Source organism: Pseudorasbora parva, chromosome 15 (genome assembly GCF_024679245.1).
Source record: "Pseudorasbora parva isolate DD20220531a chromosome 15, ASM2467924v1, whole genome shotgun sequence".
Taxonomy (NCBI): domain Eukaryota; kingdom Metazoa; phylum Chordata; class Actinopteri; order Cypriniformes; family Gobionidae; genus Pseudorasbora; species Pseudorasbora parva.
In genome coordinates, this window is record NC_090186.1 from 44193527 (window position 1) to 44212568 (window position 19042).

Consider the following 19042-nt stretch of genomic DNA (forward strand, 5'->3'; position numbering starts at 1 on the left):
TGAACCATTTCAATCAGGTTTTCAACTGCATAGCACTGAATCTGCTTTACTAAAAGTTGCCAATGATATTTTGTTAGCGACTGATAATAGGAATGTTGTTGCTTTGGTCTTTTCAGATCTTAGCTCAGCATTTGATATGGTTGACCATAAAATACTCCTCTCTCGATTGGAAAACTATGTAGGCATCCATGGTACTGTTTTAAATTGGTTTAAATCTTATTTAACCAATAGGAAATTTTCGGTATGTATTGGTAAACATATTTCCTCGTCAGCACATCTTTTCTGTGGTGTTCCACAGGGATCGATTCTTGCTCCAACACTCTTTTCACTACACATGCTTCCATTGGGATCAATCTTTCGTAAATATGGTGTGTCTTTTCTCTTATATGCCGATGACACTCAATTGTACATACCTTTTAAGCATGATTTAAATGCTTCTTCGGGATTACTAGCGTGTCTACAGGAAACAAAATTATGGCTTGCGCAAAATTTCTTGGCTTTAAATGACAGTAAAACTGAAGTGATAATGTTTGGTCCAAGTGATTTTTATGACCATGGGAACTTGGATCTTGGTGAACTAAGTTCCCATGTTACTCCGTATGCAAAAAACCTTGGTGTTTCGTTTGACTCGGGACTTCGGTTTGATAAAGAAATTAATTCTTAAATCCTGTTTCTACCATTTACGACATCTTGCCAAAGTTAAATTGTTTCTCTCTGTCAAAAATTTTGAAATAGTGATTCATGCATTCATCACATCACGTCTTGATTATTGTAACTCACTGTATTATGGAGTTAACCATTCTTCCATTGAGCGACTCCAAATGGTCCAGAAAGCCGCGGCCAGGCTGTTGACAGGTAGTCGAAAACTTTCTTCCTTGCATTGGCTACCAGTTAATTTGAGAATACATTTTAAGATTTTAATTCTTGTTTTTAAATCTTTAAACGGCCTAGCACCGGGATATCTCTCTGAAATGCTAAACATGCATATTCCATCAAGGTCACTTAGGTCCGGGGATCTTGGACTTCTCACGGTTCGCAGGTCTAAATTGAAACATAGAGGGGACAGAGCATTTGGAATAGCAGGCCCAAAACTTTGGAATAGCATACCGATTTCGATCAGAATGGTGTCATCTCTCTCTAATTTTAAATCAGTACTTAAAGAACACTTATTTACTATAGCGTTTAACACTTGAGTGTTTTTGTCTTGTATCTTTTCTTTCTTTATTTTTAACATTTCACTTGTTTTTGTGTATTGCCTTGTACAGCACTTTGGTCAGCCTTGGTTGTTTTAAATGTGCTTTATAAATACATAAAAAAAAATATTGAACTGAATTTACAGTTGTTCTCAGTCGCTTTGGTACATTTCTCGAATCAAACTCACAATTTGCAAAACAGTAAGTGCATTTCTCAAAACAATTTGTACAAATAGCAGAACACAATGGATAACCTGTGAAAGCCGCTCTCTTCCTCAAAATCCTCCGTTCATCTCTCAGAAGTAAATATCTGTGTCGATGAACAAGCCCTCGTGTCGTTGTGTACGGATAACACAGTCAGATTGTTCAGTCATGTTGTCAATATAACAGTTTACTCTGGAGGGATGATCTGATGGAAACTACGGCTAAAGTTTTGATGACAATTATTGTCAATTGTAATTTACATCTTAGTGTGTGTGTGAGTGTAATTTCAGGAGAATGGAAAAGATTCAAATTAACACTCTTACTGTTTGTACACTCTAAAAAATGCTGGGTTAAAAACAACCCAAGTTGGGTTGAAAATGCAATAACCCAACAATTGGGTTGATTTTACCCAACGGCTGAGTTGTTTTAACCCAGCGGTTGGATTAAATGTTGCTTAAGACAACCCAATGGCTGGGTTAAAACAACTCAGCCATTGGGTTAAAACAACCCAATTGTTGGGTTAGTGCATTTTCAACCCAACTTGGGTTGTTTTTAACCCAGCATTTTTTAGAGTGTACTGTATTTTATTGACAGAACATGTCATTGAGATACAGAAATAAAGCACACACCTAAAGAAGAAATGTGAACATAGGAAAAACTGTACATGCGGTGCTATATATTTCTGCATATATATATATTTCTACAATTATCTGCTAGTTGATGTTTCATGAGAAGCACCTTCTTTAGAGAAAGTTAAGATTCACCTGGGCGTAATTTACCAATTTAGGACAGATTTAGAAAAAAGTCTAATGGAAATATAGAAAGTATAGAAAAATATTTGACATATTATGATAACTTGTTCAATCATTTAGCATGTAAAGACTAAAGCTATGAGCTTGTGCCTAAATGTTGTGCGCGGTGAGACTATTCAACAGAGACCCGATATAATACATCCTGATCAACGGAAGCGACTGATAATGTAGGAGACAGCAGAGAATTGGACATAATCATTGGCAGGGATGTACCAAAGCATTTGCAACGTGTTCAAAAAAATGAGAAACTGCTTTCTGATGCGCACAAGAGACACAATGATGAGAGAATTGAACAGGTAGTTTTGAGAATTTCAATTCTGATCTGAGAAATTAACCAAAGCGACGGAGAGAAACTGTAATACAAATGTAACTTGATCGAATCCGTTTAATAATTGGTGAACTTTGCAACACTAACACTGTTCTCGGTCTAAACTGAATGTGTTTAATAACCGATGAATGTGCGACTGAACTGAACTAAATGAACATTGAGCTGAACTGAGATGATAATGACTCTATTGTCTTCTGCTTTACCAACGTGAGCTCATGAAAATACGTGAGTATTTTTACGTAAAGTGTGATTCTACTACACGTACATTTACTAACGTTTTCACACACAATAAAACGTACAATACTGACTTATTAACACCACTAAAATGTACAATATTGACGTATTGACAGCACTAAAATGTAAATTATCTACGTATCACAGTGTGTACGTGTAAGTTACCAGGCTCCCATAAATCGTGGCATTAATATTGTTTATTTTATATCCAATAGTCACATCAATACATGTTTTCAGTCACATTTATTAAATGCATTTTACTAAGTTAATCAACCTAATATAAAATAACAGAAATGTAAAATAACATTTTGCTCTCGTGACTTCTGCTACAAACTCATTTTGGATGACTAGATAATGTTAAAAGAAGACCGTCAGATGAATAACATTCTTGCCAAACATTTTGTAGTATTTAGCTTGTTGTTTGCTGTGAGACATAAAAATGCATTTTCTCCTATTCAGCAACTGGCGATCACAATATACACCAAAACACAACATCAATTCACAAAACACAACACTTTATTCGTTCGCTGTAATCCAAATTGTTAGAATCCATATGTTTGCGAGAAACAAATCTAAAATTGAGCCCGGTGATCTTCATCTCCATTAGCCTTCCATTAGTCTTCATCTCCTCTCAGTAGCGCGACGGCAAACATCAAATCTCGCGCTCGTTATGAATTCAAATTTAAAAAACGCGCCCTCATGAAGCGTTACGACATGATTTACGGCAGTGGCATCGAACGCTCATTGGCTCTCGCCTGCTTCGTCACAGATTTTGACATGCCGTGTTTCAGTCGATTTGTATTTGAAATGGGAAACGCGCAACTTCACGGAGAGAAGCCGGATTCATATTTTCATTGATTAATAGCTAACATTTTGCTCTGTACCTCATACAAAACTATTAACGTTATATACCACCAGAGAGGACTGCGACTGCAACATATCTTCATTTGAACTACTTTTGGTACCGCTTTTGACATTTTTGCAATAAATAAATGATTGTGAGTACACTGGTCTGTCTGTTATGCTTTGATTTATAACAGTACGTTGTTTTAATAAATGCTAATGGGTAGGTTTAGGGGTAAGTGTAGGATTAGCCGTTCAAAATATTTTTTTTAATGCTATATTGTTATCAAAATCATCATTTTCCAACGTTTTACCTTTTATTTTCTTTATAATCTGTATTAAATTGGTAGGTTTAGGTTTGGGGTAGTGTTAAGCGATCGTACATTAATCAATAAAATGGTCAAAGGGAAATTATATAGATATCTTTATGATATAACAAAAAAAATAAAAATGTTTTTACCAGTATAATGTTTTGTATTCTTAAAAAAAAAAGATTTCATGATGGATTCGTAAATATTTTACGTTTTTTTAGCTGTAAAAATGTGATAATACTACGTTTTAATGTTGCAAATACGTCTATATTTTACATTTTAGCACTTCTCCAAGTGTACTAAGACGTACGTTTAGTCTCTTTGAAAGTAACGTATTAATACCTACGTATTGACGATGAGACCAGGCTGGCTTTACAGCTGAAATGGTCTCATATTCGATGAATTTGCATCATTGAATCCTGTTTATTAATGTGCAGCTGCTCTGAAAAAAATCTGTATGGCATTATAAAGCACTACAGAAATAAATGAGACTTTCAATGAACCTGAAACAAAGACGTAACCGAATACCCAAATGTAGAAGCTTAAGAATCAGTAATGGTAAAACCCATATTGACAGAAACACGACGCCTATGATGGATCTGATCCTGAATCGAACTGTTGTTTGTATGAAACCACTGAAAAACATTATCTAACGCTGGGTTTCCTGAGGTTAAAATCACGCTTCATGACAAACCAGCAAACACGGCAGTCTCACAAAAGCACTTCTGTTCTGCTCGTCCTGTAAAGACGTCATCGGCAGCCTTTGTAACGAAGTAATGTGGTCCGACAATAAATTAAAATCACTAGTTTGTTAGAAATGCACTGTGAGTGAGCCTGACCTCCTTACAAACGCACGAGTCGTGACTCAAATCATTAGTCTGAGCAGAGACTCTCCTTTCATCATGTGAACAGAAACATGGACGCGCTGGCTGTCCTCATTTGCCTTCTCGTGCTAATAATAGCGCCGCTCTTCAAAGTTAGCAGAGGACTCGCATTTACATTCATTTCAGGAGAAACTCACAGAAGCCGGCTTTGGTCGAGGATGATTTTGAGCAGATGTTTGCCAAGTGTCAGGAGATAAAATACAAGGAAGGGTCAATCCTGTTTAAACCTGCTGACCTTTGGAAAACACACATGCTTTTCTGTGTACGGTCACGGGTCACATTTTTCCATCGTTAAATTGATCTCTGTGTAATCACAATTTAGTCATGAACTCATTCTGCTGTAAACACATACAGTGGGTACGGAAAGTATTCAGAGACCCTTACATTTTCATTCTGTTATATTGCAGCCATTTGCTTAAATCATTTCTGTTCTTTTTCTTTCTCTCGAATTAATGTACACACAGCACCCCATATTGACAGAAAAACACAGAATTGTTTCAATTTTTGCAGATTTATAAAAAAAGAAAAGCTGAAATATCACAAAGTCCTAAGTATTCAGACCCTTTACTCAGTATTAAGCTCCCTTTTGATCTGATACAGCCATTAGCCTTTTGGGGAACGATGCAACAAGTTCTTCACAGCTGGATTTGGGGATCCTCTGCCATTCCTCCTGCAGATCCTCTCAGTCAGGTTAGATGGTAAATGTTGGTGAACAGCCATTTTCAGGTCTCTCCAGAGATGCTCAATTGGGTTTAAGTCAGGGCTCTGGCTGGGCCATTCAAGAACAGTCACGGAGTTGTTGTGAAGCCACTCCATGTTATTTTAGCTGTGTGCTTTGGGTCATTGTCTTGTTAGAAGGTGAACCTTCGGCCCAGTCTGAGGTCTTGAGCACTCTGGAGAAGGTTTTTGGCCGCATTCATCTTTCCCTCGATTGTAGCCAGTCGTCCTGTCCCTGCAGCTGAAAAACACCCCACAGCATTATGCTGCCGCCACCATGCTTCACTGTTAGGACCTTATTGGACAGGTGATATTTTTCTCCACACATACCGCTTAGAATGAAGGCCAAAAAGTTCCTTCTTGGTCTCATCAGACCAGAGAATCTTATTTCTCACCATCTTGGTGTCCTTCAGGTGTTTTTTAGCAAGCTTTCATGTGTCTTGCTCTGAGGAGAGGCTTCCGTCGAGCCATTCTGCCATAAAGCCCCGACTGGTGGAGGGCTACAGTGATGGCTGACTTTCTACAACTTTCTCCCATCTCTGCATCTCTGGAGCTCAGCCGCAGTGATCTTTGGGTTCTTCTTTACCTCTCTCACCAAGGCTCTTCTCCCCCGATAGCTCAGTTTGCCCGAACGGCCAGCTCTAGGAAGGGTTCTGGTCATCCCAAACGGATGGATTACGGAGGCCAAAATGTTCTTAGGAACCTTAAGTGCAGCAGAAATTCTTTTGTAACCTTGTCCAGATCTGTGCCTTGCAACAATTCAGTCTCTGAGCTCTTCAGGCAGTTCCTTTGACCTCATGATTCTCATTTGCTCTGACCTGCACTGTGAGCTGTAAGGTCTGATATAGACAGGTGTGTGGCTTTCCTAATCAAGTCCAATCAGTATAATCAAACCCAGCTGGACTCAAATGAAGGTGTAGAACCATCTCAAGGATGATCAGAAGAAATGGACAGCACCTGAGTTGAGTGTCACAGCAAAGAGTCTGAATACTTAGGATAATGTGATATTTAATATTGTTTTTTTTTATAAATCTTTTTTGTGTTTTTCTGTCAATATGGGGTGCTGTGTGTACATAAAGGAGATTTTTTTTTTTTTTTAACAGATGAGCTCAAAAATAGTGTGTAGTGCTTCATGGAATGGGTTTCCATGGCCGAGCAGCTCATCCAAGCCTTAGATCACCAAAACCGTGGGATCCAGTGGAGGAAAGCATCCGCCACTGGACTCTAGCGCAATGAGACGTGTTCTCTGAGCGACCAATCACGCTTCAGTCTGACAATCCCATGGACGAGTCTGGGTTTGGCCGTCGCCAGGGGAACGGGACTTGCCTGACTGCAATGACCCAAGAGTAAAGTTTGGTGGAGGGGGGATTATGGGGTGGGGTTGTTTTTCAGGGATTGGCCCCTTAGTTCCAGTGAAAGGAACTCTTAATGCTTCACCAAGACATTTTGGACAATTTCATGCTCCCAACTTTGTGGGATCAGTTTGGGGACGGCCCCTTCCTGTCCCAGCATGACTGCGCTCCAGTGCACAAAGCGTCGCTCCATAAAGACATGGATGAGGAGTTTGGTGTGGAGGAACTTGACTGGCCTGCACAGAGTCCTGAGCTCAACCTGATAGAACAGCTTTGGGATGAATTAGAGCGGAGACTGAGAGCCAGGCCTTCTCGTCCAACATCAGTGCCTGACCTCACAAATGAGCTTCTAGAAGAATGGGCAAAAATCCCCATAAACACACTCCTAAACCTTGAGGAAAGCCTTCCCAGAAGAGCTGGAGCTGTTAGAGAGGGTGGGCCGACTCCATATTAAACCCACAGGATTAACAATGGTGTAACAAAGTTCTTAGCTGGGAAGGAAGGAGGCGGGAACCGGCGAACGTTCAACAAAGACTTTTAATTCAAAATAAACAAACAAAACAAAAGTAACACGGGCAGCCCCTCGCGGACGACTGCCCGCACACACACACACAACAAAACGTAAACAAAACATAACATAAAATCCAGGCCTGGTCCTCTCTCGTCTTCCGCTGCCTTCGCTCCTCCTTTTAATGCGAGACGAGACCGGTGTGTCGCGCAGCTGGCACTCATTAGCACTCGTCACCGACCCGCTCTCGCGGTCCCTCGCCACGCTGCTCGCCAAAAATGGGATGGCATTAAAGTTCATGGGTGTGTAAAGGCAGGCATCCCAAAACTTTTGTCAACATCCAGTGTATCAAAAAAGTCTAAAGGATGGCGAAACCGCCTGAACTGAAACAGATCTGAAGTTTCACTAAATCATACAGAACGAGCAATAAACAGACATAAAGGTTGTACTTCCGCGTCATGATTAGCACACTCGTATAACCCCGCAGGCTAGTTTGCTAGCGTGATTAGAACGATCTCACACACTGTAAGCAAAGACAAGCGCTCACAGATGCGCGTTATATGAACGCTGAAGGTTGAAATCCCTACAGAGACACTGATATTTCATGACCATCTGGACGTGCTTGCTTTAAAATGTCAGATATTACTCAAATTACCATTAGGGAAACTTCTTGTGCACACAAACATAAACTACTTATAAAACATTGCTGTGCAAGTGACGAAAATCAAGGCCAGTCGGATGTGCTGCGATCCCAGATAAATAAATAAACCACCATCTGACGTCTATCTAATAATTCCAACCCCATAAGTGTAAATATGACACGCTGGAGAGTCTGAAGAGCTAAACGAGGACAACTTTGAAGTTAAATATGGCGTCCCGAATGATCATTAAGCATTGCTAATTACACTGAAGCGCTGCATGGGCCCTCGATGGACGTCAGGTCCAGAAGTGATGCATAGGGAACATGTGCGATAATGGGAACAATCACACCTGAACGCATTCTGCCATCTTTCCTCCGGAGCTGAAAAAGCATAACTCAATACATTACTCAGTACACACAAAGCCTCTAAAACTAGTGTTATGAAGATTTATGAAGTATAATGAATCATTAGGAAGCTTGTATCTAAACTCTGAACTGCAAGGGGAAAAGTCAGAATTATAAGATGAAAACAAGCTTACACAGGATCATATTTATCCAGAATACAGTTTCCCCTTCATGTTTTATTGTGACGAATGTTTGTGCCATAATAACGGCTGTAAACACTACTGGCCCACGGATCAGCACATCTGAATTTAATATAGTAATTGTGATTATGATAAAAATTGTGATTGCAATTTACAATGCACGTTTTTCCAGGTTTGCTGCGCTTGTCTGAAGGGTGGCACAATTTGCCCCAAATATTGTGGACATGTATCAATATGATATATATTATTACAATAATAATGATTACTACTTTTACAACGAATACTACTAAATAGAAAATAAAAATGACTAAATAAGAACAAAAATGTGATTAAAAAAATCAAGTTTGCTGCATAATTTAGCCAAAATATATGTATCAATATGGCTATAAAATAATAATAATAATAATAATAATTATTATTATTATTATTATTACCACAACTACTACTACTAAATAAATAAAAAACAAAAAAAAACCCAACTAAGAACAAAAATGTGATTTAAATTTTTCAAGTTTTCTGCATAATTTAGCAAAAATTTTGTGGTTACGTATCAAAATGGCTATAAAATAATAATAAAAAAGGGACATTATGATAAAAAAAAATTATGACACATGAGGGCAGAATATATTAAAATTATTTTGCATTCGCTCGCAAATATATAATTGGGTAATTATATTATATATCAATTATTATTATTACTAAATAAAAATAATTAAATTATTGAATGCGCTTTAAAAAATCCTGCATAAAATAATAATAATTGTTATTATTATTAAATAAAAAATTGTAAATAAAAACAAAATAAGACTGTATATTGTCCAACAACTTTAAAACCGCAATAATTCTTAAATTTCTTCATTTTCAAACGTTAAACCCTCAAACATTTCATTTGTCATAAAACCGCAGGCTTTCTTTAATTAATAAGCGCTCAAGTATGTGAAGGCATATGTTGCATTTCAAAATTGCAACTTGATAAAAGCATATTTACAAAACAGCATAACCTTATTCCCTTTATGATTGTGATCCCATCTGAGACGTGTGTTAGAGACATCAGTCTGGTTATGATATATGATATGATATAATAGTTTATTGTCAGACAAGTCTGATATTTTTCTTGCACAACAGTATCTATGTTTACAAGAATCTCTGGACAGAAGTGTAATCCTCCTTCTCAACACTGAGCAGCTCACGGCTTCTTGAGCTGCTGGAATGCTCCGCTCTTCTAGCTGGTTAAAACGACACTCGTCATGCTCCAGTTTGTGCGTTTGGAGAGCTTCAGACGCTCTTCTTCTTCTACTGAGAATGAGCTCGACTCTGATCGACTCGGTGTTTGCACTGTACAGTCTTCAGGGTGAGCGTGGCCAATGGACGAGCGGGCCTGACCTCAACAGACCTCGCTTACACCGATATCACACAGTTTACTCTGTTTCGTCAACACACCACATCCAAGAGAGAGAGAGAGAGAGAGAGAGAGAGAGAGAGAGAGAGAGAGAGAGAGAGAGAGAGAGAGAGGAGAGAGAGAGGAGAGAGAGAGAGAGAGAGAGAGAGAGAGAGAGAGAGAGAGAGAGAGAGAGAGAGAGAGAGAGAGAGAGAGAGAGACATCTAAAGCCAAGGACTTATTATCCCAATGCTTTAGTATCTAAACAGTATAATTGTAAACTTCCTTAACGAACACAATGTCCTGAGTCAGATTACACTGCTAAAAATGCTCTTCTTACTCAGTATTTTTGTCTTGTTTCTAGTCCAAACATCTAAAAACTCTTAAATCAAGAAGTATTTACTAGACAAGCAAAAATAATTGTCTTGTTTTGGGGAAAAATAACTCAAAATGAAGAGAGTTTTTGCTTAAAATAAGATAAATAATCTGCCAATGGGGTGAGAAAAATAATCTTAAAACCAGATTATTTTGCTTACCCCACTGGCAAATTATTTTGCTTATTTTAATAATAATTTTCTTATCTATCTTAATTTTGAATTATTTTTTCCCCCCTAAAACAAGACAATATTTTTTACTTGTCTAGTAAACTTTTCTTAATGTAAGATTTGTTTTACATTTTGACTAGTTTAAATAGTTTATCATGATATAACATGACATTTATATATAAACTATTACAGTATACATACGATATATCTATGATATTGTGTTTTTCCCCACATTATTCACTATAAAATAAATTGTTTTAAGTTGAAAGCTGATTGGAGTATATATGAGAAAATGCATACTTCAAAATGTCACGTTTCATTAAATGCTGCCATTTCTTTGTAATTATTTGTGACATTACAAGCGGTATGGATATTTTATACGGTTAAATGACATGAATATGATGCAAAAATACTTTTCTTTATAAAAAATATTATTAAATGTTATAAAACATTAAAATGAAATGTTTACAATATTGATATATATATATATATATATATATATATATATAATTTTTCTTGTGTTAAAATGTGTTGTGCATGTTCTTGGCAGAGTTTGTGAGATTCACCTTTAAAAAAATTCATGCAATAATTAATTTTCATAATTCATGTATGTATAATATATAGTTTATATGTGTGTGTGTGTGTGTGTGTGTGTGTGTGTGTGTGTGTGTGTGTGTGTGTGTGTGTGTGTGTGTGTGTGTGTGTGTGTGTGTGTGTGTGTGTGTGTGTGTGTGTGTGTGTGTGTGTGTGTGTGTGTGTGTGTGTGTGTTGTGTGTGTGTGTCGCGCGGTGCGTGTGTGTGTAAGATAAGTTTTTATTTCATTTTAGTTAAAGTTTTAGTTGTATTGTTGTTAGTTTTTGCCTTAAAATACTTTTTAGATAATAATTTTTAAAAAGTAAAATAAAAAGTATTAAAATAAAATCAGTTTTATTTATTTTTAATAAAATAAAAGGTATTTTATGTAGTAAGTTTTAGCTATAATAATAACCCTTTTGCACAGTTATTTTGTTGAAGAACTGATGGTTACTGGCGTGTGCCGGTCACTCATCCGTCCTGAATCAATCATTTCCTCTGGTTGGTGTTTTCAGCGCGAGGGCTCTGGTTCAGAAAGGGTTAAATCATATACATTAACCTCCATGTAAAGAACACAGAGTTCCAGAGATTATCATGCCATCGCTTCATGAGCCGTTTAACCTTTAGCAAGAGGTGACGCTAACTGTGTTTGAAGATGTTTTCTTCTGCTGATGGGGCACATTTTTCCAAATATTACCTTGGATCGGGACATGGGACCTGTTTTCTCTCCGGGTCAAAGCGGGTCATAATCTAACCTGAGCAAACTTGCTGTCCGTGCACATCTGCAGGTTCATGGGTTAAAACGTACAGAGGGGTTAAGTTCATCCATTTCTGTTCTGGGCATTTCAAGTTAATGGAAATGCTTGTTTGGTTTTACCAGGCGATGCGCTAAAACTTGGCTTTTGGGAAAATAATATAGGAAAAGTACAGGATGTTTATCTAAATATACACAGATCAGGCATTACATTATGACCTTATATTGTGTTGGTCCCCCTGACCCGTCTCTGATGGACTCCTCTAGACCCCTAAAGGTGTGCTGTGGTATCTGGCACCAAGATGTTAGCAGCAGATCCTTTAAGTCCTGTAAGTTGTGAGGTGGAGCCTCCATGGACTTGTTTGTTCAGCTCATCCCACAGATGCTCGATTGGATTGAGATCTGGGGAATCTGGAGGCCGAGTCGACGCCTCAAACTGGTCGTTGTGCTCCTCAAACCATTCCTGAAGCGTTTGTGCTTTGTGTCAGGAGCATTATCCTGCTGGAAGAGCCACAGCCACCAGAATACCGTTTCCATCAAAGGCTGAACATGGTCTCAGCAATGCTTAGGTAGGTGGAGCGTGTCAAAGTAACATCCACATGGATGGAGGACCCAAGGTTTCCCAGCAGAACATTGGCCAAAGCATCACACTGCCTCCGCCGGCTCGCCTTCTTCCCATAGTGCATCCTGGGGCCATGTGTTCCTCAGGTAAGACACACACACACACACACACACACCCAGCCATCCACGTGATGTAAAAGAACACACGATTCCTCAGACCAGGCCACCTTCTTCCATTGCTCCGTGGTCCAGTTCTGATGCTCACGTGCCACTGTTGGTGCTTTCGGCGGAGTCAGGGGTCAGAGGTCACCCTGACTGGTCCATACGCCTCAAACTGAGCTGCTCTGTGTATTCTGACAGCTTTCTATCAGAACCAGCATTAACTTTTGATAGATACTGACCACTGCAGACCGGGAACAGCCCACAAGAGCTGCAGTTTTGGAGATGCTCTGACCCAGTCGTCTAGCCGTAACAATCTGGCCAAACTCGCTCAAATCCTTACGCTTGCCCATTTCTCCTGCTTCACACACATCAACTCTGAGGACTAAATGTTCACTTGCTGCCTAATATATCCTGATGAAAGGATCATCAGGTAAATTAAGCTGATAACATCACAGTTTTCTCCAGAACGACTGTATAGCCAAATCAATTTTGTTGCAGTATTGTCCTGTTTAACACTGAAGCTGCTCTGAAACAATCGGCACTGTAAAAGCGCGATATAAATATAGTTTATTGATTGATCGATTGATCATCAGTGTTATCATAATGTTTTGCCTGATCCAATCCGGCTCTAGTGGAGTTCATGCCTCGACAGGTCAGGGCTGTTTTGGCACCAAAAGGGTGACCAACACAATATTAAGGTCATAATGTTATGCCTGATCTGTGTGTGTGTATATATATGGATGTTTCACATACAAAGTGACAGCAGACACTAATTCATATTATGAAATAAAGTTAAATTTAAAGAGATTTTAAAAATATTTGCATATTTTGGTCATTATCAGCCTTAAAACTGCTCCATTGTTCAGATGTTTTATTATTTTGATATGACTGTGAAACACTTTTTCTTTCTTTTACAGATTGAATAACACAACAGGTTACAGCATAACATAAAGGTGTTTTTCCATCGCTGTTAAAGAGTAACTAAAGCGAGTTCTCCATACGTTCATGACCTCTGGCGTCAGTCAGGCCTGTCGATATGAGTCCTGTCCTCATTTGTCCTCGTCTTTGCAGGAGAAGAGAACAAATCTGAAGCCTTAACCTGAACTTTAACCCCGGTGAAGAGGACGGGTCACTGTTTGCACAGCATTCTGGGTCAACGACCCTGCATTATTGATCACAGTACAAAAGGTACAGTTATTTATCATATGACGTAAAAGATTTGAGATATAGCGATACATGGCTTCAATACATTACTATATTGTTAGTGTAGTTTTGAGCGTTAGTAATCAAATAAAACCTTCTGGTCATCAAAGTTGTGTTTGATTAAAAATACAGTAAAATATGAAATATTCCTCCAGTGTAGATCATCAGTTCTCTGTGTGAATATATAGTAAAATGCAATTTATTCCTGTGATCAAAGCTGAATTTATCATCATTACTCCAGTCTTCAGTGTCACATGATCCTTCACTGATCATTCTCAGATGAGGATTTAATGTTTAAGAAGCATTTATGATTATTATCAGTGTTGAAAACAGACATATTTGTGTGGAAGCTGTTTTAACAGGATCCTTTGAGTAAACATGCATTTTAAAGAAAGCCAAGATAGATAAGGAATATATAATCAAGACACTATAGTCCTATTCAGACGGTAAGTGTTTCTCACGTGGACGTCTGTAAAAATAAATGTGAATGTGATAAAACTCGGATGGAGATTTATTCACGTTTTTTTTTTAAACGGCTGCTAAATGTATAAAATGTCATATGCTTGGTATAATAAGAATAAATGCATATTTCATTTAATAATAGGAAACTAATATTTAAAGGTGCACTATGTATGCATCAAAACCAGTGTAGAAAATAGCCTATTACTTATTAGTTAGGATGTTTTCATAGTTTAATCAACTTGTAGGGTCACAAAAACGCATATTTTGAAATAATAAAAGAGTTTCTAACTTTCTATAAATGTAAAGCGTTTGATTCTAAATGGACACATTTTCAACATCTTTTTTTAGTTTGATTTGTCTCTTTGCTTAATTTGTAAAAATCCGTATTGTTCCGAATAAAAGACGACCCCACCCCCACTTTTTGGAAAAAGGGTTTTTGAAGACCAAATCTTTAAAGGGGCACTATGTAGTATTTTTGCAGTAAAATATCCAAAGACCACTAGGCCAGTGTTATATATTTTGTTCAGTTGAGTACCTACAATATCCCAGATGTTTCCAACTATTTGTAAATTGTGAGTAAATTGCTGTTTTAACTGAGGACAGGGACGTTTCAGCATTGCGTCTGAGGAAGTCGCCTGTCAATCGCGTCATATCTGCGCTACCCTCGGTTTCGGCTTTTATTTGGCAGGAGCGCTTTACTCTTAGCAGTGTGAACAACTGAACGCACGGAGTAACGTCATAACATCGTTTTAAACACACTTAAATGTATCTAATATGATAAACAGAGCTACATTACCTCATAATCATAACCGGAAGAGCGGATCTGTGCAGGCGCCCGGCGACTGTGTCCCGTCCCGTCATAATAAAAGTCCCGGTGTTCGCGAGGCGGGTGTGTGTTTAACCATCGCTCCAGCAGCCGTGCTCAGCTCCACAACACTCGGTCCTGCTCTGCTTCACTACAGTAACGTTAATAACCGCACGCATGAACGTGATTTCTGCCCGAGTCCTATTTTCCACCGGCTGTGAGGTGAAGACCACATCTCCCAAGATGCTGCGCTCACACTTGGCGTCATCAAACTACGCATTTGTTTTGAATAGGCGCCCTCCAGTGGACGGAAAGCTGCATAGTGCACCTTTAAATCAGTTTAAACGTATAGGAAGATATAGATGCACATTATAGTTAAATAGTCTCGTATTTTATCTCAAAATAAGGGGAGAAATTTTACTCCTATGGAAATTACTCAAAAAACATTTTTTTTAACTCGTCATCTTGTAATGAATGTCATTTAATTTCTACTTTATGAGTATGAATTATCATAGTTAAGTCAGCTTTATTTATATCGCGCTTTTACAATGCCGATTGTGTCAGAGCAGCTTCAGTGTTAAACAGGACAATACTGCAGCAGAATTAGATTTGTCTGTACAGTCGTTCTGGAGTAAACAGTGATGTTATCAGCTTATTTTAATTTATCATAGAGAGACAATGTTGGCAGATCAGTGTTATAGTTGATATAGTTATTATAGTAATTAATTTAATTTGTATATTTAGTTGAATAACTTTGATCATAATGTTAGTGTCCCCAACTGAGCAAGCCAAGCCAAAGGCGACCAAAGGAACCGAAACTCCATCAGGGCATGATGGAGAAAAATAAACCTTAGAGAAACCAGACTCAGTTCTCCTCTGGCCTATTAACACACCGTGGAGGATTATTATTCTGATGTTCACTAATGTGTGTGTGGAAGCGTCTGATTGATTTATACACCAGTGGCCATGAAGGGATTGAACACCTGAACTCAGTGATCTGGAGGAGCGGCCCAATACTTTTGGCAATGTAGTGTATGTGTCAGAAAAAGAAGCGACAGACTGACCTGAGAGAATAAACGCGGCAGTGTTTGGTGGAGATGCGCTGAGCCAGACTGAACCTGCGGTCCAAACACAGAACCCACGACCAGTTCTCCTCTGGCCGATTAACACACCGTGGATGATTATCATACGCAGTAAAAGACAACAATCACTTTAAAGGTTTCGCACAAACTCAACCTACCAGCTTCTTTCCTGTATTTCTCAACATTTCTTCAGACCTCAGACAACAGTATAATTTTTTTTACAACGGTATAAAAAAAAAAACAAGTTCATGACACCTTTAACATATGATTGCTGCCATAATAACCGCCCTTTTCAAATGTTTACGTGCTTTTATTTTTTAAGCGGTGATGAAATATATTGCTCTTGTAAATACTTCAGTAATAAAAGTCTTACAAAGATCTTTGAAATGCATCCGAATTACAAAACCGCACCGTGCTCTACAGGGGTCAAAAAGGGTATAAACACTGAATTTTAAAGGGATATATAATCTTGAAAACTCAAAGATGTGGATTCAGACGGCAATTAAATCGCCACATGACCTTGTGTTTGTCTAAAAACAGTAGTAATTCGACTGGGGATGTTTACACGGATGGTGGGAGAAAAACACTGACATTCTGTATTCGGACAACAAAAAAATCACTCACTAGCCGCTGTAAATGATGAATACCCTACAACCCCACGAGAAACAATCATCGTCCGAATAGGGCTAATGAGTAGAAACTTTCTCATGGATCCGACAGAAACCCCTTTCTTTTTGCTCGGCCATGATATTTATAATCCCGGCTTTGCATATGTAGGGCACTGCGAGTGTTGTCAGACTGAAAACTAACAGAGCACAAGTTTCAAATGACTTTGATTTCACTCGTGATGCTGACGGGAGAAAAGCAGGTTAATAACAGAGATGAGGAAATCCCAGGACGGCCATTTGTGCTGAGGACGGGAGCAGTCGGCCAACTTTGATGGATATTAGAGCTGAACGATTCCCATCTGATCTTATTCCTAAATGACTGCGATTCAACTCAATTAAAGCTTTGACCGGTCCGATCACAGTGAACATTCACAGAGAGATGTTTTCATGGATAGATATGAAACAGCTTCACAAACATTCAGGATCATTATTTCTGTCTTACAATCAAAATACCAACCCGATTCCAAAAAAGTTGGGACACTGTAAAAATTGTGAATAAATCAGAATGCAATGATGTGGAAGTTTTACATTTCAATATTTTATTCAGAATACAACATAGATGACATATCAAATGTTTAAACTGAGAAAATGTATAATTTTAAGGGGAAAATAAGTTGATTTTAAATTTCATGGCATCAACACATCTCAAAAAAGTTGTGCCAAGGCCATGTTCCCCCTGTGTGTCATCCCCTCTTCTTTTTATATCAGTCTGCAAACGTCTGGGGACTGAGGAGACGAGCTGCTCAAGTTTAGGAATAGGAATGTTGGCCCATTCTTGTCTAACACAGGCTTCCAGTTGCTCATCTGTCTTAGGTCTTCTTTATCGCATCTTCCTCTTTATGATGAGCCGGATGTTTTCTAATGGTGTAAGATCTGGACTGCAGGCTGGCCATTTCAGTGCCGGATCCTTCTTCTACGCAGCCATGATGTTGTAATTGATGCAGTATGTGGTCTGGCATTGTCATGTTGGAGAATGTCTTCCCTGAAAGAGACGACATCTGGATGGAGCATATGTTGATCTAGAGCGTGGATACACCTTTCAGCATTGATGGTGCCTTTCCAGATGTGTAAGCTGCCCATGCCACACACACTCATGAACCCCAGACCATCAGAGATGCAGCTTCTGAACTGAGCGCTGAGAACAACTTGGGTTGTCCTTGTCCTCTTTAGTCCGGATGACATGGCGTCCCAGTTTTCCTAAAAGAACTTCAAATGTTGATTCGTCTGACCACAGAACAGTTTTCCGCTTTGCCACAGTCCATTTTAAATGAGCCTTGGCCCAGAGGAAACGCCTGCGCTTCTGGATCATGTTTAGATATGGCTTCTTCTTTGACCTATAGAGTTTTAGCCGGCGACGGCGAATGGCACGGTGGATTGTGTTCTCCAATGTTTTCTGGAAGTATTCCTGAGCCCATGTTGTGATGTCCATTACAGTATCATTCCTGTGTGTGATGCAGTGCCGTCTAAGGGCTGAAGATCACGGGCGTCCAGTTTGGTTTTCCGGCCTTGACCCTTACACACAGAGATTGTTCCAGATACTCTGACTCTTTGGATGATATTATGCGCTGTAGATGATGATAACTTCAAACTCTTTGCCATTTTTCTCTGAGAAACTCCTTTCTGATATCGCTCCGCCATTGTCCGTCGCAGCATTGGGGGAATTGGTGATCCTCTGCCCATCTTGACTTCTGAGAGACACTGCCACTCTGAGAGGCTCTTTTTATACCCAATCATGTCACCAATTGACCTAATAAGTTGCAAAATGTTCCTCCAGCGGTTCCTTATATGTTCATTTAACTTTTCCGGCCTCTTATTGCGACCTGTCCCAACTGTTTTGGAATGTGTAGCTCTCATGAAATCCAAAATGAGCCCATATTTGGCATGAGATTTCAAAATGTCTTGCTGTCAACATTTGAAATGTTATTTATATTCTATTGTGAATAAAATATAATTTTATGAGATTTGTAAATTATTGCATTTCTTTTTTATTCACGATTTGTACAGTGTCCCAACTTTTTTGGAATCCGTTTTTTTCAAAATACTTTTGAAAGAAAAGTGACACATCAAATAGAGATTGTATCATTCCATCGTTACAGTATGTTTTCTTAATGACGCAATGATTTTACAGATCACATTTTCATGTAAAGCTGTTATTTTATTTCTAATTAGTTAAGTGATGTCATATTCCTGATATTAACTGTGAAGCCAAACTTGTGGTTGTTAAAGGGACAGTTCGGCCAAAAAATGTATTTACCCTCTATTTGTTCCAAACCTGAAA

General features: G+C 38.6%; 1 protein-coding gene across 1 annotated transcript in view; it reads left to right on the forward strand.

Moving 5' to 3' along the window:
* Positions 1-13714: 13714 nt before the first annotated feature.
* The window catches only part of apobb.2 (apolipoprotein Bb, tandem duplicate 2), a 40210-nt gene continuing 34882 nt past the window's right edge, over positions 13715-19042 (forward strand). Inside the window, exon 1 of the mRNA XM_067418329.1 lies at positions 13715-13732. The gene's annotated coding sequence lies outside the window, so the exon portion shown is untranslated. The remainder of the gene's footprint in view (positions 13733-19042) is intronic.